Source organism: Physeter macrocephalus, chromosome 6 (assembly GCF_002837175.3).
Source record: "Physeter macrocephalus isolate SW-GA chromosome 6, ASM283717v5, whole genome shotgun sequence".
NCBI lineage: Eukaryota > Metazoa > Chordata > Mammalia > Artiodactyla > Physeteridae > Physeter > Physeter macrocephalus.
In genome coordinates, this window is record NC_041219.1 from 84042 (window position 1) to 90741 (window position 6700).

Here is a 6700-nt window from a genome sequence, read left to right on the forward strand (position 1 = left end):
TCACTTATGGGTAGAATTGCAGTCCAGGCGATACCAGGGCTAGTGCCCAGTCACTGGTCCTGGGTCTATGATGGCTACTGGGAGGAAGACACAGGTCCTGAGTTCTGGCTGCAGGGCCCAGGAGTCGCAGAGTTGGTGTTGGATCACTGTCCCTGACACCGGTCTCTGCAGGGTCTGGGGTATCCCTAATCTTGTGTTGGCATTCTGATGGGCAGGGTCATGACCCAGCTGAGCCTATGGCTGCTTCTGGCCTGCCAGTGAGTGTTCTGGTCACACAGGCTGCTGGGCTGTGGTATTCCTGGAGCTGGTGTGTGCCTGTTGGTGTATGAGGCTGCTTCCAAGGCTAGACCAGGTTTTTTGTTGAGTAGGTCCAAGCTCCATCTAGTCCCTGTGCAATAATCACCTGCCGACGGTGAGGCTGATTCCAAGGCCAGAGCAGGCTCACTTGTTAGAGGGGCCAGGGACTCTGGGGCTGGTGCCTGTCCACTGAGGTGTGGAGGCTGGTCCTGGGGCTTTTGGTGGCTGGGCCCATGTCCAGGGGCAGCTGTGCAATGAGAGGGTCTGAAGGCATCCTGTTCGCTGGTGGATGTGGCTATGCCCCTGCTCAGTTAGTTGCTTGGCCCGCAGCATCCTAGTACTTACATCTATAGTGTGGTGGAAATGGGTAGGTCTAGGTCCCGAGGCTAAAAAGATAGAGGATTCTGAAATTTGGCTTGCTGATTCCAGTGGCCACGAGGTAGAAGGAGCTTCCCCACATGGCTGCTGCCATTGTCCATGTCCCTGAGGCTGTGCTGTAGTTGCCTCTTGCCTCGCTGGGAGACTCTCCAAGATCAAGAGGTAGGTGTAACCCAGGATCCTTTCAAATGACTGCTTCTGTTCTGATTCTCGGATCATGTGGGATTTTGTGAGCATCTTGTAAGAGTGGAATCTCCATTTCCCACAACCCTCTGGCTCTCTGGAAAATAAGCACTACTGGTCTTCAAAGCCCAAATTTCTAGGCCCTATTCTTTCCAGCACAGGATCCCTGGGCTTGTGAGCCTGATGTTAGGTTCATACCCCTTGCTACCTGGGAGCCCCTGAGAAATTGTAATTATTCTCCCATATGTGGGCCACCCCCCTGGTGGTGTGGGTCTTGACGCTATTGAGATGTTGCCCATCCTTCCTGCCTTGCCGAGGGGCCTTCCTTATATCTTTAGCTGTAAAACATCTTTCATGGTGGGTCCCGCCTTTGTCATCAATTGCTGTTCTGTAAACAGTTGTGACTTTGGTGTGCGCGTGAGAGGCATCCAGCTCTGGGTCTTTCTATGCTACTATCTAGAACCATCTCTCCACTTCATTCTTAAATCATATTATTTAATTTTTCTTAGTATCTTGTTTGATTAGCGATAGTTTGAAATTTATTATCACTCATGTTTACTTCGCCTGTTTTTAAAAATTGAATACTGCATTCATTCATTTTGAAATGAAAGTAGTGACCTGTGAATTTCCATATCTCAAAAATCAAGGATAGGACAAAAGCCTTTTCTACCTGTGTTACCCTCAAACTCTGCATCCCAGCCCAACCTGGGGATTAACCTCTTGCACCCATGCTCGCCTTCTGTTTTTGGACCGTAAACCATCACTGCATCTGTATGTGTGTTGACAAAGTGAACTCTAGTCTTTCCAGTTTTTCTGTTTTGTTTTTTGGGTTACGGAACTGTCCTACTATGAATGTACATTTACTGGTCTGCTGAAGTTCATATATAAACCTGTCAAACACGTTAGCAGAAGTGGAATTGCTTGTATATACACTTTGCTAAATTTTAGAGACAATGTTAGAACAGAAGTAAATTGTATTTCAAATCCCACAATAGTCTCACACCATGAAATCCCTTCCCTTTTTAATATATTTGTGTGTAGTTTATCTTTATGCCCATACTATATTTCCCAGAGATGGGTAAGTGTTACGTTTCTTGCCAGCACATTTACCATATTGTTCAAAGTCGGCGTTTAGTGGTTTTAGCATGATCATATTTCCATGAACTCGCAAATACAAGATCTTCTCTTACACTGCCTTTTACTCCTTGCTGTTTTATATTGCCCTCCTAATTCTCAGCCCTGGTCTTTCTTTATGTTCTTCATCAACCTGGATACGTTGTACTATTTTCTCCCTTATTCAAGGCCAATAGAATAGAATAGAACACCTAGAAATAAACCCTGATATATGGCCAAATGATTTTTGACAAGTTGCCAAGACTTTTCAAAGTAGAAAGTATAGTATTTTCAACAAATGGTGCTGAGAAGTCTTGTTGTCAACGTGCAAAAGAAGGAAGATGGACCCTTACCTAACATCATATGCAAAAATTAATGAAAACGTATCAGGAAACTGAATATAAGACGTAATAAAATAAAGTCTTAGAAGAAGACACAAGACAGGAGCTTCATGACATTGGATTTGGCAGTGTTTTCCTCAGTATGAAATGAAGGAACAACAAAGGTATAGCTAACAAAAAAATAAAAAATTTGCAGTACCTAATTAAAAAATAATGTGTATGAAAGAAATGTAAACAGAATAAAATGGCAACCCACAAAATGGGAGAAAATATTTGAAAGCCATGTATCTGACGAGAGATTTCTATTCAGAATATACCGAGAACTTCTACAACTCAACAAAAAGCAGACACCCTGATTTAAAAATGGATAAAAGACTTGAATAGATGGTTCTTCAAAAAGATGTACAAATGACTAAGCACTTGAAGATGCTCCATATCACTAAATGCATGTTTATATGTTTGTGTGCATGCATACGCACACAAGCACACACACACATACACAAGCAGAAAACAAGTATTGGTGAGGATGTGAGGGAATAGGAAGCATTGTGCTATGTCAGTGGGAATGTAGAATGATACAGCTGCTTTGCAAAAGAGTATTGGCAGTTTTTCTGATATTGAAAAATAGAATTAGTACATGATCCAGGAATCTTACTCTGAGGTATACCCAAAGGAGTTGAAATCACGGTCTTAAATATTTGTACTCCAGTCTTTAGAGCAGTAATAATCAGAGGAGCTAAAATATGAAAGCAACCTAAGTGTTCATCCACTAGTTCCTGGATAAGCAAAGTGTGGTATACCCATATAATACAATATTATTCAGTGTTAAGAAGGAAAAGATCTCGGAATATGCTACAACATGGATGAATCTTGAGGAAAGTTAGCTTCCCAAAATGCCATTTTTGTGACTTTTAGTGAGTCATAAAGATACAACTACTTATTTCAATTATATGGGGTACTTAGTGTAGTCAAAACCATAGAAATTGGGAGGGTAATGATGCTTTTCAGGTGGTTATGGAACAAAAAGGAAAGTTATGTTTAAAGGATATAGAGTTACAGTTTTAAAACGTAGAAAAGAATTAGAAAGATAAATCGCGATGTTGATCGTCCAATAATATGAATGTATTTAATATTACTGAACGGTGCACTTTATAATAATTAACATGTTATATTTTATGTTATTTGATTTTACCAACATACAAAATTGGGAAAAAATGTAATATGAGGAAAGGGAGTGGACCTGGGTTAGAGCAGAGAGTAATCAGAAGGGTGAGACACTGCATATGTCGAAGAAGAAGAGCTGAGAGTCTTCATTGGTCAGAAGAGACTTTATAAAAAAGAAAACAATTACTCTGAGGGTGTATTAAATAGATATCTGTGGGTGTACTGTTATCTCCCATGGGTTATCTTAAAGAGTCTTTAATAAAGTCCATAAGGCTTTCTGAGGCTTTTTAAAAAACTGGATAACCTAGGAGATAATTAGAGGATGGGACTTAAGTGTATGTCTAGGTTGACAGATTTTGCAGGGAACACGAACCTGAGAACAGTGGAGGTCCTGAGAGTGTAAGTACATGGAAATTAGAAAAAAAATAATAAAGGGAATTAGGAAAACTTTGGACTTCGAAGGTCATGTATTACTGAGTCAGACCTGAGGTTTCTAAGGAGTTATATACACAGTTGCTATTTGGATTACTTGTTGATAAAGATCAGTGGAAAAACTAGAGTCGTTTCCAAGTGTAGGTAAGATATATTGAGAGAATGGAGGTGGAAAGCAGGGAGGCCCAGAGAAAAGTGGGAAGGTCATATTGGGCTAAGGTGGTGGTAATATCCAGCAGAACAGATGGTAGGGGAGAGTATGGATTCATCTTTCTTCTTTCGGTTCCCCACCTCATCCTTAATAATTCTTTGGGAATATTTCATTCCTCTGTGATGCAGGTACAGAATTCGAGTGAGGAGACTACACCCTCAGTGTCCAGCTGTCTGAGTCCTCAGTGTGCTTCAAATGATGGAGAACTATTTCTTCTTTATGAGAAGAGTTAGTACCTCATAGCTAAGCTTAAGCTGGAGCTTATGCAATATTGATTCCACTTTATATATACTGTTGGCATAGAGGTTCCCCCTCCTCTTTCCTTGACGATTATGAAATGAATCTATATTTCTCAATATTTGGGTACATCAGATAAATACATTAAGTAAAGGAATCTTATATATTGCTCCGTGCATAGTTTGCTCTTTCTTGTTTCTCCTTTACCTTTACTAAATTAGCACAGGGAGAGACCTTGAAATGTTCTTACCAGGAGAGATCAAGACATCATATTTCTAGAGAGGTTGGTTGGACAGAGCAGCAGTCCCAGTGAGAATCAAAGCTTCTGTTACTACTTGGAAGTGTACCTGTATAGAGTAGAGGGCTCCAGGAACTATCCTAGACTATTCCAAAATCCCTGCGGGAGATCATTAAGAGAGGCAGGATCTGCTACCAGGTCAGGGTACTATGACATGTTTGTCAGTCATCTGATGTGAGATTCTCAGAGCCAATCCCATATGGTAGGGCTGAGTGCAGAGTGATGAAGAACCTGTGAAAGCCTTTGAATGCATGTTAAAGATGAAGCTCTGATTTAGGGTAGAATTTTCTTACCTGACTGAATGTCACCCTTCTGCGGGGATGAGATTCTGTGCTTTTCTTCTCTTGATGACCACTGACTGCAAATCATTAGAAGCTCATGTCTAGAAAGCATTCTTTATTTAATTTCTTAGAGAAGAAAACATAGAAAACATTTTTATCCACTTTCAAATTGAGGATCAAGGGGAATGACATCAGTGAAAATGTCAGAGTAGGGAGCGCTGGCTTGTGTCCATTGCCACAAACACTGACATACGTGGTAAAACCTGTCAGAATGATCTTATCAGCACATGTAAGTTTTCTTTTCTTTTCGCCCTGTAGATTTATCTTTCATTGAAACTGAACTTACTACAGGATGTGGAGAATAAACAAGGAAGTAGAAACTGTATCTCCTGATGAGAGAATCAGTAAGTCACATTAGCTGTTCTGAGCTATGTCTTAGTCACCGTGACTGTAATTAAAACAAACAAAAAACAAAACACTTTGTTTTTGGTAAGTCAGTTCTGACATTTCTTCGTTAAAGACAAGGTAACAGATACAGACTTAGGTCTACCAGAATTGAGCAAAATTTTGATTGTACCTGTGCTGAATATATGAGCATGACCTGCTATAAATCTTCATTATACTCATTGCCACAACTGACAAATTCCCTTTTCCCACTCCTGATATGTTGCATGTAAGGAATGCATAGGTCACTAACCCCAGCTGGTCACAGGTAAACTCTGCCACATGGATTACTGCATGTTTTCCTGCCGGAAGACTACACATTCTCGAGTATCATGCCTGCAGAGTATCTGGGTTCTTCTTTTTTCTGGATACTTTTATGAGAAATATATAAATTGTATTTGCATATTCTTCATGTTTTTATTTATCCATTCTCTTTCAAGTCCTAAGTGCAAATATTAAAATGATTTCCAAGAGAGTGGTAAATAAGACAGCTACATTTATGCTCCAAAATTAGCAATAAAGCATAATACAATTGTAAATGCATTAATGTGTGATTAATATGTAGATTTTTATGTAAATGCAATTTTAGTAATGCTTTGTGGAGAGCTTCAGAATCTAGGTATTAAAAAAAAGAAGAAGGAGTTCTTGAAACTCTCAGGGAATTATGGAGAAGTCTTTGTGTCTATAAATATCAATGTGAAATAATGCATATTCTCAGAAATAAACTAGCCATAAAATTGTAGGAAAAAACTTCATGAAATGAAAGAGCATGTGATGGCCATAGAAGAAAAATAATATTCTCAGAGAATAATGCACAGTGTGGAGTTCAGCAGAAGGGTAATACAGATTCAGAGAGTAAATCTTTGGAGAGCCTAATTATGAGTTCCTCATATTTCATCTTTGGAGAGACAGTAGTCATTTGAAATATGATGTTATAAGATGACGTTAACATACTTAAATTCTTTCGTTTAGAAATGACCACCTAGAACCAGAATAAATGAAAGAGATCACAAAATTATGTTTTTGTTGATTTTTAAAGACCTCAGGTGAGTGCTGATAATTTAAAAATACATGATGTCTTTCACTGCAAAGTAAAGAAACTGTTACAGTGGAGGATTACTGGACTGAATGTCAATATTATGACATAGTATGAGTGTGTTTCGTGTTTGGTAATTGCAATCATTGTTGCTTTGGTTGTGGTCATCATTTACAATGCTTGGTGTCAGTTGATATATGTGTTGTAAAAATAAAATTCAGTCTGTGTGTGTAAAAAAAAACATACGTGATGTCTTGATAAAGTTGTATGGAATTTGAGATCTGG